The sequence below is a fragment of the Mauremys mutica genome, unplaced genomic scaffold, assembly GCF_020497125.1.
Source record: "Mauremys mutica isolate MM-2020 ecotype Southern unplaced genomic scaffold, ASM2049712v1 Super-Scaffold_100101, whole genome shotgun sequence".
Lineage (NCBI taxonomy): Eukaryota > Metazoa > Chordata > Testudines > Geoemydidae > Mauremys > Mauremys mutica.
The window spans coordinates 1059964-1072092 of NW_025423268.1; the positions used below are offsets into that span (position 1 = coordinate 1059964).

Here is a 12129-nt window from a genome sequence, read left to right on the forward strand (position 1 = left end):
CTTGGTCCCATAGACAACCTGCTCTGGCTCTGGTTCCCTCCTTCTGCTCCCTGCCTGGGCCCGCTGCTGTGGGCACTTGACCCCACATGGCCCTGATGCATCATCTCTGCTTGGCCCTGCCTCAGCAGCGAGGGCTGGATTTCATGACCTCTCCAGGGCCCTTGCAGCCGTACAGCTCTGTAATTCGATGCCATCGCAATGTAATAGAAACAACAACAAAAGTGAAAACACCCCAATCTAGCATCTAACAATTCAGCGTGAACTGACATTCCACAGCACAAAGTGACAATACGTAGGAGTGCAAAGCCCGACAATTCAGCGCCATGCAAATGAACGCCCCATAGGGCAAAATGACACACTGCAAAAGAGCTCAGCTCAAACCGACACAACACAAGGCAGTGCAAAAACCATACAACACGAAACAATGTGTCAGAGTGCAAAGTGACTGTGACGGTGCTGCCCGTGGGAGCCAGCTGAGGTTACTTAATTAGGGTGAACTGCAAACCAAACAGGGCAGACAAACCCCAAATGCTGGTGGTTATTCCAATACTTAGATTTACCAACCAGCACAAAACAGCTTCTACAGTACCTTACTGGTTACTTAGAAGTCCAAACCATGCAGTTCCCTTAAAGTGCCCAGCCTCAGGCCTCCGTCCAGACACACCTGTCAGATATGATGATGATTCCTAAGAATCTTACTTCATCATATAAAAGAAAAGGTTCTTCCAATCCCAAAGGATCAGCCACATACCCAGGTTCAATTATAATTTAGATCTTACCCAAAATACACGCTACAGCCAATTCTTATTAACCAAGCTAAAATTTATTTTAAAAAGAAAAGAGAGAGAGTGTTGGTTAAAAGATTAATCTACAGACAGACTTGCATTCAATTCTTGAGATTCAGATACACAGCAGAGATAAGCTTGTAGTTGCCAAAAGTCCTTTTAGAAATAGTCCATAGGTTATAGTCCAATGTCCATATTCAGGGTGGCTCCAGTCAATGACTGGGGATCTCAATCCTTGTGGCTTAAGGTTTCCCCCTCTTGAAACCCAAAGCAGATCTGAGATGAAGAAGGATCGTGTCCCAGGCTCCTTATACATTTCCAGCAGCCTTTTGGCCTGAGAAAACAATAGGCTCAACTCCTTCTCCCAAACATCCTGGCAATTAGCACAGAGTAATTTATCCATTAAACAGTTCAAATACAGGTTAGCACAACCTTCACAGAGACAATAATACAATTTCACTCAAGTATCATCATAAATGTTAATATTCCTTTTTTGATCTTTGAATTAAAACGATAGCAATAGACAAGACTTGTTTGCTGCCATCACAAGACCTGAGCAAACATCTCCCCTTCTACCTCTAACAATGCAGACTTGCATTTCAAAGCTCTGTTCATTTACATATTTTCCTAACCAGTCCTTAAGGTTCACCCATGGGTCAGGTCAGTCTGTGAGTTAATTAACTCTTTCTGGCCCTGTCATCTTTCAATGAGATATTATATCACAGTCACAACGTCACAGTGACACTGTGCAAAACAGCTCAGTGTGGAATAACGACACAGCACAAACCCACACAACAGAATCATATAGAAAGGTAGGGCAGGGAGGGACCCCAAGAGTCAGGGCCAAGTATCCCTAGGGCACCCCGACAGGTGTTTGTATAATCCCTTCTTATAACCCTCCAATGAAGGAGATTCTGCAACTTTCCACTGGGCCCTCTGCCATGCAATCGACAACTCTTGGCTTGGCTTGTGGTTCAGGGCAAGTCTGTGGCTCAGAAAATCTGGATTCAGTTCCCAGTTTTGCCCTCTGAGCAAACATGGACAAATTACACCATATCTTTGCGGCTCAGTTTCTCCTTCTATAAAATGGGAACCGCCCTCCCACACTTTGTCCATTTCCCCTGTGAGCTCTTGGCAGCGAGGACTCTCTCTCTCCCTGTGAGTTGTACAACTTCCGGCAGAATCAGGGCCCCCACCCTCATCAGGATCTCTGCAGTGCCTGGCACAACTGGAGCACCTGCTCTTGGTTGGGGCATCTGCAATACCCAGCACAGCAAGAGCCCCAATCTGGGAACCATACGATTTTTGTTAAGTCCATTGTTAGCCTTCAAGTTCAGCCAGAAAACATGGCCCAAGAGTCTCAGAAGAACCAAGAAAAAAATAACATTACTCCCAAAAGGCAGCGGTTCTTAAACATAAGCAACCCTTGGGATTTTTTAGGCCTGACTCCTGGTTATTGAGTGTTGGGTGCTGAATAGATAACAAATATTATAATTAATAACTATGTGCCCCAGTCATCATGGGGCTCTCTATTTATCATCTCGCAATGACTCTAGGTTCAACTTGCTCAGGTTAGAAAGAAAGATTTATTTTTTTTTATTGCGAGCCTGGAAATAGTCTCCGGTGTGAAAGTCAGAGCGGGATTATTTCGAGTTCATGCACCCTTATCACTAATGAAGGAGTAAAGGAACGTGCAAACCAATGAAGCCTTAACATGTCATTTGCATCCTCAAGGCTTGTCTCTGTGGCAGGATCTCAAGGACACACAGAAATGTTACTCGGTATCAGGAGGGGAGAGGAAAGCACTTTCCCTCATGTATTTCCCCAGGCTGTTGTGCAAGGCAGCAGAGGCGCTTTAGGGCATTTTCTGTCACTGATTTTTTCACGTTGGTGTGGGAGGAAAGACTTAGACCTGCCCACTTTCTGAACGTGTGAATGGGAAGTGACCAAGTGGTGAGTTAACCATGATGCTGTTGCACAGGATTTGACTGGAACTAGAAAACAAAAAGCCCTTAAAGTAGAACTCTTGGGTGAACAGAATGATCTGATTTGTATTCAACCTTGGAAGGCAATAGATTGTTACATCAGTCAGAACAGCCTGGTTTGGTTTGTTTGTTTGGTTCATTGGTTGTTTTCCCTGATAAATTGCAGAGGGTTCAGAGAAGAGCCACAGGAACGATTAAAGGCTTGAGCAGGGAGAGAAGTTTAAAAAGAAACTGAACCTTTCCTCCGCCTGCCGGCTGTGACTGCTGAGGACATTTTCCTTCTCTACTTCAGGGTCTCTCTTCTGCCAGATTCTCAGCAAGTCAGGCCCCCTGCAGACTATGGCAGAGCAGTTTGGGAATAGGCTGCAGGACTCACCACGTAAGAATGTAGCTGCTGTAGCACCTTGACTGTCCATGGGCCAAATCCTGCAGCCCTGGATAACCTCCCACTGATGGCGATGGGAATTGAGCCTTTGTAACTAACTGCTGGTACCTGCAGTCTCAGCTACGGATTAAACTGGTGGCAAACACAGCTTCAGCCAAAGACATGAAGGATGTAAGAGCAAAGCTGGCCCTGGGGAGCTGCTGCAGTCCCATCACCACAGCTGGAAGGGAGAAAAGGAAAAACTCCCTAAAGTGCTGGGAGCAACACTGAGAAAAGGAAGTATCAGAGGGGTAGCCGTGTTAGTCTGGATCAGTAAAAGCAGCAAAGAGTCCTGTGGCACCTTATAGACTAACAGACGTTTTGGAGCATGAGCTTCCGTGGGTGAATACCCACTTCATCAGATGCATGTTAAAAACACTTAGTTTAAACTGGAACTGCCTGTTATTAAAGGCTGGTTTCCCCACGTCAGTTCCATAAGCTCTGCTAGAAACACCCTGGCTTCTCTCCTGCCTCGGTGGGAACTGCAGGGAATCGTCCCCTGCTGCCCTTGGCTCCAGACTGGTTTTTCTGGGGAGGGGACGTGGAATTGATTTGTTTGCTGTTGAGAAGGGAGCCAGGCCAGTTCTCAGGGAACGAGAACTCCCAGCATCTTCCCAGCCCAGCCCAGGCTGCTGCCCTGTCCCAGCCTCTGTTCCCCTGGGGGCCCTGCATGTTTGACTCTGGAGCAGGCCGGGAGCAGCAGCTAAGGCAGAGGACAGCCTGGGCCGGGCAGATAAGAAGGAGTTTAGCAAGCAAAAAAGGTAAAATGGCAGTGGAGTATTACCTTGGACTCGACAGCATTTCTCCATTGGTCTGTCTGCTTTGGGGCAGGGACAATAACACATCCTGCTGCATTCGTTATTTCAAAGGGCGGTTTACGATTTTCATTCTCACACACGGTGCATGTTGTGTATTTGGTTGTCATGGTTTTTGGTTCCTATGGTAACTGAGTTAGATTATTAGGGGATAGCTCAGCCAGCTTCAGCCGGCTGGGTGAGTTCTCTGAGTCTGTAAATAAAATGGTGGTTTTGTTAGCTGTCTGTTGTCTGGCCTCAAGTGATTTCTTCCTAAACCGGCTGCCCCCAAGGATATAACAGGGGGTCATCCGTGAGGGGCTTGGACCACTGACCTATCAGCTCTTAACTCCCAAACAATCAGTAAATCTATTATCAGTGCCAGTGAGTGTAATTTAAATCATAAGAAAAACCACACTGGGCTAGACCAAAGGTCCATCTAGCTCTGAATCTTGTCTTCTGACAGTAGCCAATACCAGGTGCTCTAAAAGGATCTCAACAAGGCACCCCTGGGAATTGAACCGAGATCTCCTGTTTACAAAAAAACTACTTTAGCCAGCTAAACCACGGTGCCTACCTGTAACTAATATACAATGTCTGCTCATACCTGATTCCCTGCATTCCCACCTGAGCCTGACAAGCTTTGCTTGTGTTTGGATTCTGCAAAGCAGAGGAGCAGGTGAGGTTTTCCTTGCAAGCTGTGTGTCTGTGTGTGAATCTTTGGCCAGGTCTGCACTACAAAGTTATTTCAGCAGAATTATATTGCTCACGTGTGTGAAAAACACACTATGCTCCCTCGGTCAGCGGCTTGTGGCTGGTGTACACACTGCAATGCCACGTCTGGCGACAAAACTGCCCTGTTTTGGTGACAAAATAAAACGACTTTGATGAGCAGTCTAGAGCTTTTTGCAGCAAACTTAAAGTGAGAGGGTCAGTGTAGACGCTGCTGTTCATTATATCACCATAACTGGCCTCTTCCAGTGTCCCACAATGCCCGCCGTGAACTCGCCTGCCCTGCATTCCTGCTACAGAGCCATGGGCCCCTCTCCTTTCATCGCTCTGGGAAGTTCTGACAGCTGAGCCTGCTGCTCTGCTCCGGCAGCCAGGAGCAAATCACTGCCGTGGATGCTGCTCTCTCCCGCCCTGCGAACACAGAGCAGGGTGGCGGGAACTTCCTTACATGGGGGGGCACCGGCATCCGAACTGTGACACCCCCAGGACACCCCTTCCCTAGAGGAGGCTCTTACCTTCTAAACAGGGACGGCAGTTTTCTAGTAAAATCACTAAAAGGGAAGGAGAAAACTCAAAATAGGTGCCTCCTGGCGCTCACATACCTGAACCCGAATACTCTCTCAGTTCTCAAAGAGAGACCTGGAGAAGGAGACTTGCTGAAGCAAAGCAACAGGGATCTCTGAGGTTTCCCTGGCCCCTCGCCCCTGTCCTGCCTGGCTGATGTCAGCATCTCTCTGTGAGGTCACCACCTCCCCACCACCTTTGACCAATAGTCTGAGGTCCTGGAAAAGGCCTTTGTGATGTCACTGCCTGTCATGGCCTCACAGATCGTGTGCACCCTTGGCCCTGTGCGGTCCATGGGGGGTGCCCCTTTCAGTGCGACAGCCCTTCTCGGGGGTCCACTCTCTCTCAGGGTCAGGCCCCTCCACCTCCTGGAGCCGCACCTGTCTGAGCCTTAGCACGTCTGTCTCTCGCCGTGGGCCCCCTCAGGGAGTCCATGCGCTCTGGACCCCTTGGGCCTCCTCACCCTCGAAGGGGTTGATGCAACCCTGCTCTCTAGACCGGAGTGACTCTCAGCCAGCATAAAACAGGAGGGTTTATTGAGAGTTGAACACAGCACAGGAAACTCTCAGGGCCTCAGGCCTGGCCTCTCACAGTAACAGCACATCCCAGTCCCCCTGCAGCCAGGTGGGCTCTGCCTGCTTCCCCTCGCCAGCCCAGAGCCCCCCTGCTTCCCAGTTGGGCCTCTTATATCCCCGGCCCCAGGCCCCACCTCTGTCCATTGTCTTTTCTCCAGGTAAACAGGGTTGCCTGGGCCTCCTCTCCTCTCCGCCCTCCTCTGGCTGGAACAGGTTGGTCACGGGGACCTCTCTCTGCAGCCCATTGTCCTCTCACTGGCCAGAACTGGCTGTGACTCCTGAGCTGGGTCTCCGGGTCACCAGGTCACCAGTCGCTGGGGTCTCCATCCTCCAGGCCTTCAGCCGGGGTCCCAAGTCCCTCTCCGGTCCCCTGTAACAACAAACTCCCTTTCCCCTCCCCTCGTTAAACCAGTAACACCTGGGGACACTGAGTCCCGCTCCCTGTGCATGCGAACCACTGGAAAACACAGAAAACCCCAAGAAAATCCCCAACTTCGTCACAGAGCCCAGCACACCTCTCCTCCTCTGGGCACTTAGAGCAGAGGCAGCTGGTGCTAACAGCTCCAAGGGAAGGCTTAAAAGCCACAGAACAATTGAGGTCAGGGCCAGAGGAGGGCAGGACCATGCCTATGTGTGGCCTTCAGACAGGCACAAAAGCACCCAGCCAGGCTGCTCCCTGCCATGCCAAACACCCACTGAAGGGAAGGATCTGCGTGCCTGGGAAGCTGCGTCCCTCCAGAGGCGCTTGAGAAGCCAAAAGGGGCCGTGGGTGAGTTTGTGATGAGGTGAGTGTGAAGTGTGGAAGGGGGAGGGTGGCAAGAGGAGGTTTTGAGAGGAAAAAAGGTGCTGCTGAGCTGGTAGGGGAGGGCAAGGTCCCAGGCGGGTGTTGTGTGAGGAGCTGTGTAGGCCCGGAAAGGCGTCCTGCTGGGCAAGGGCAGGTGAGGAGGGCCAGGGCTGTTGCTGCGGCCAAAGCCTTTGGGAAGCAGAAGAGGGCCAGGGGTGTTGTTGCCTGCTGGGGCCCATGCGACGGTGTAGGTGTACGCTGACCATAGCTGGTGTGTGGGAGCTGGGGCCACTCACCATACCCCTTTCCACATTAGTATAGTGGTGAGTATCCCCGCCTGTCACGCGGGAGACCGGGGTTCGATTCCCCGATGGGGAGGGTGACCCCTTTTGAAGGGGGGACAAAGAAATCCCTGGCCTGCCCACCACATGCCTTGCATTCTCCTTCCACGGCCACTTCCCTTCGCACCCCGCACTGATGACTTGCACCTCCAGAGAGACAATTACCTCGCAAGGACACGCTGGCCCTAGCCAAAGCCTCCCCCAGGTCCTGCACGTGGGGGCACGTTTCAGAGCGGCAAAGGGAAATAGGCTGGCCAGGGGCATGAGGACAATGGCCCAGACAAACGGGGAGGGACTTGGTCCAGGGGTGGAGGAAGACAGAAAAAGGGACAGGCATGGGATTGGCTTCCTGTCTTTTTTCCTTTGCTCAGCATTTGACCTGTGACTGTAATGGGGAGACTTGAGAAAGACCTGTGGCCGCCGGCGAGGTAGGTGGCCGCCCCGAGAGCGCAGAGCTGAGCATTTTCCACTGGGCTGCTGCCTGCACCCCCAGCACCTGGCCGTGATCGTATAGTGGTTAGTACTCTGCGCCGTGGCCACAGCAGCCTCGGTTCAAATCTGGGTCACGGCATTGTTTTTTGGTGGGGAGGGGCTATCCTGCAGCACGCCTCGTGGCTCAGTCTGATGGCGTCCGTTTGCAAAGAGAGCCATCAGCCGGTCCTTAGTTTCTGCTTGGTAAAGGCAAGTCAGTGGGGTCCATCAGTCAGAAAAAGAGTCCCAGGACTTCTTGCTGGGCACCAGGGTCCAAAAGCGGCGCATTCCCTCCTGGAAAGGGCTGTGTTTCGAATGTCCGTCCAGTGCGTGTTGAAGGGAAGGATCTGCGTGCCAGGGAAGCTGCGTCCCTCCAGAGGCGCTTGAGAAGGCAAAGGGGCCGTGGGTGAGTTTGTGATGAGGTGAGTGTGAAGTGTGGAAGGGGGAGGGTGGCAAGAGGAGGTTTTGAGAGGAAAAAAGGTGCTGCTGAGCTGGTAGGGGAGGGCAAGATCCCAGGCGGGTGTTGTGTGAGGAGCTGTGTAGGCCCGGAAAGGCGTCCTGCTGGGCAAGGGCAGGTGAGGAGGGCCAGGGCTTTTCCCAGGGCTGTTGCTGCGGCCAAAGCCTTTGGGAAGCAGATGAGGGCCAGGGGTGTTGTTGCCTGCTGGGTCCCATGCGACGGTGTAGGTGTACGCTGACCATAGCTGGTGTGTGGGAGCTGTAGCCACTCACCGTGCCCCTTTCCTCGTTAGTATAGTGGTGAGTATCCCCGCCTGTCACGTGGGAGACCGGGGTTCGATTCCCCGACGGGGAGGGTGACCCCTTTTGAAGGGGGGACAAAGAAATCCCTGGCCTGCCCACCACATGCCTTCCATTCTCCTTCTACGGCCACTTCCCTTCGCACCCCGCACTGATGACTTTCATCTCCAGAGAGACAATTACCTCGCAAGGACACGCTGGCCCTATCCAAAGCCTCCCCCGGGCCCGGCTTCGGGGCCTGCACGTTGGGGCACGTTTCAGAGCAGCAAAGGGAAATAGGCTGGCCAGGGGCATGAGCAGTGATTTCCCAACACCCCCCCCCCTAGTTTTGTGAACTAGTTACATGCCAAACCTGGTGGCTGAACTTCACGACTTTGTCCTCACCCACAACTATTTCACATTCGGGGACAATATATATCTTCAAGTCAGCGGCACTGCCATGGGTACCCAAATGGCCCCACAGCATGCCAATATTTTTATGGCTGACTTAAAATAATGCTTCCTTAGCTCTCGTCTCCTAATGCCCCTACTGTACTTGTGCTACACTGAAGACATCTTCATCATCTGGACCCATGGAAAAGAAGCCCTTGAGGTATTCCACCATGATTTTAACAATTTCCATCCCACCATCAACCTCAGCCTAGATCAATTCACCCAAGTGGTCCATTTCCTTTACACTACTGTGCTTACAAGTGATGGTCACATAAACACAACCCTATACCGGAAACCCACTGACCGCTATTCTTACCTACATGCCTCCAGCTTCCATCCAGGACACACCACATGATCCATTGTCTATTGCCAAGCTCTAAGGTACAACCGTATTTGCTCCAATCCCTCAGACAGAGATAAACACCTACAAGATCTCTATCAAGCATTCTTAAAACTACAGTACCCACCTGCTGAAGTGAAAAAACAGGTTGACAGAGCCAGAAGAGTACCCAGAAGTCACCTACTACAAGACAGGCCCAACGTAGAAAATAACAGAACTCCACTGGCCTTTACATTCATCCCCCAATTAAAACCTCTCTAGAGAATCATCAAAGATCTACAACCTATCCTTAAAGATGATTCCCTCACTCTCCCAGATCTTGGGAGACAGGCCAGTCCTTGCTTACAGGCAACCCCCAAACCTGAAGCAAATCCTCACCAGCAACCACAGAACAACAGCACTAACCCAGGAATCTATCCTTGCAACAAAGCCTGATGCCAACTCTGTCCACATATCTGTTCAAGTGACACCATAATACGACCTAATCACATCAGCCATGCCATCAGGGGCTCATTCACCTCCACATCTACCAATGTGATATATGCCATTATGTGCCAGCAATGCCCCTCTTCCATGTACATTGGCCAAACCAGACAGTCTCTGTGCAAAAGAATATATGGGATGTAAAGCAGATGTCAAGAATTATAACATTCAAACACCAGTAGGAGAACACTTCAACCTCTGGCCGTTCAGTAACAGATTTAAAGGTGGCAATTTTGCAACAGAAAGCTTCAAAAACAGACTCCAATGAGAAACTGCTGAACTTGAATTAATATGCAAACTAGATACAATCAATTTAGGCTTAAATAGAGACTGGAAATGGCTGAGCCATTACACACATTGAATCTATTTCCCCATGTTAAGTATCCTCACACCTTCTTGTCAAACTATCTTAAATGGGTCATCTTGATTATCACTACAAAAGTTTTTTTTCTCCTGCTGAGAATAGCTCATCTTAATTAATTAGCCTCTTAGAGTTGGTTGGGCAACTCCCACCTTTTCATGTTCTCTGTGTGTATGTGTGTGTGCATATACATATAGCCTCACTATATGTTCCATTCTATGCATCCGATGAAGCCATTTATCAACATTGAATTTCAGCTGCCATTTTGTTGCCCAATCGCCCAGTTTTGTGAGATCCCTTTGTAACTCTTCGCAGTCTGCCTGGGACTTAACTATCTTGAACAGTTTTGTATCATCTGCAAATTTTGTCACCTCACTGTTTACCCATTTTTCCAGATCATTTATGAGTATGTTGAACAGTAATGGTCCCAGTACTGACCCCTCTGGGATACCATCTCTCTCCATTCTGAAAACTGATAATTTATTCCTACCCTTTGTTTCCAAGATTTTAACCAATTACTGATCCATGAGAGGACTTCCCTCTTATCCCATGATGGCTTACTTTTCAAAAGTCAATTTAAATTAAATACATTGTTTTAAATTATATATATTTTTAGAAATCTAGACCTGTTATGTGTAACTTGCATTATCCTTATGTTAAATTTGCATTATCCTAACAAAACATTTACTTTATTCACATCTCTTTTATATATCTCATTGGCCCTGACACCCCCACCCTGTAAATTCAAACACCCCCCCTAATTTCAATTCCTGGGGAAACTACTGGGCGCCGCCTCCTGCCTGATAGCTGTGGGGCTCCCACCAGTCGACACCTCCAGTCTTGCTGCCCCAGGGCTGAGACAGAAAATGTCACTGAGATCTCTGAAAGTCACAAATTCTGTGACCCCCCTTTATATAAACTTAGCCTTAATAGTTGTTGACTGTCTCTCTCAATCTAGTGGTCTGCTCTAGCGCGGATGGGACAGGGAAGACAGAAGCTCACCCCCCAGCACAGGTTTGGGCAGAAATGGCTCTTGGGCTATTTGCTGAGCATGCAGAGGACTTGTCCAGGCCGATGGAGCAGCTCAGCCAGATGAGGAGCTGGAAGAAGGAGACTTGAGCAGGCTGGACATCCCACTTTTTCTCCACAGCCACTGCCTGTCAGCAGGATTCCTCCTCCTCCTCAGTGAGACCAAATCTACGCACCTAGATAGCTGGTCTGTCCACTGCACCCCAATCCCTCATGCCTGAGCCTCCCTGCCAAAGTCCTGTACCTGGCTCCAGAGAATTAAGTCTCACTTCTCGCTGGGAAATTGACTTCTTGTGCCCAGAGAGTCTCGGCCCCCCTCAGTAGATGACCCAAGAAACACAGTGTCTGCCTTTTCCAAAGAAGGGCTTGGAGAGGTTTTTCCATTATAACTGTGTGGCCTAACGGATAAGGTGTCTGACCTCTGCTTAGGCAATTGAGGGCTTGAGTCCCTTTGCGGTTGTGTTTGTCCAGTTTTAACTTTGTGCTGAAAGTCCTGCTCCCTTCAGGGCTGGAACCTCTTCTTGGCCGCTCAGGCCAATGCTCTGGCTTCAGCTAGAGCCCCAGGAAGGAGTTGGGGGTTGGGTGTCACAAAGGCTGGGGCATGAGCCCCAGGTGCTTCCAGTCTCGCCTTTGCCCTTCCTGACTTGCCAAAGAAAATGGGCTGCTGCCCAGGCTAGAGTGTGGAGCAGTTTCCCTCTTCCAAATGTGCGCCTGTCTGTGTGCTTGGGGGGTTTGCTACATAGCACCTTGGGAGCCTGGGTGTGTCTCTGCTTCTCGCCAGCTGAGGAAAAGAGCATCCAGGCAGGGGAGCTAGTCAAAGCCTCTTGGGGGAAAAAAATCTCCTGCCCCACTGCCAAAGTGAGCACCTGGAGTACAAATGGTCAGAGGCCCCACCAGGGGGGCTGGCCCTGCTTTCTTATCGTCTTCTGATGTTGGCCACAGAGCGTCAGCAGCTGGTCTGTGAGTGGCCTTCAGTGGGGGTTCGGCATGGCAGAGAGCAGGCTGGCTGGGTGTCTCTGTGGCTGTCTGCTGGCCACACATAGGCATGGTTCTCCCCTCCTCTTGCCCTGCCCTCGGTTGCTCTGTGGCTTTTAAGCCTTCCCTTGGAGCTGTCAGCACCAGCCACCTCTGCTCCAGGTGCCCAGAGGAGGAGAGGTGCTGGGCTCCAGCCTGGGACTTTTTCTCCCTCCTGCCTAGCCCTGACTATGAAGCCTGGCCCTGGCCCTCCTTCCTTTAAATGCCACGTGGGCAAGAGGAAGAGTGTGGCAGCTGC

At 50.5% G+C, this 12129-nt stretch overlaps 2 non-coding genes across 2 annotated transcripts; both read left to right on the forward strand.

Moving 5' to 3' along the window:
• Window positions 1-6949: 6949 nt before the first annotated feature.
• On the forward strand, window positions 6950-7021 carry TRNAD-GUC. The gene has a single exon. It is a non-coding gene; the product is annotated as a tRNA-Asp (tRNA).
• Window positions 7022-8194: 1173 nt separating this feature from the next.
• TRNAD-GUC lies at window positions 8195-8266 on the forward strand. The gene has a single exon. It is a non-coding gene; the product is annotated as a tRNA-Asp (tRNA).
• Window positions 8267-12129: the final 3863 nt, after the last annotated feature.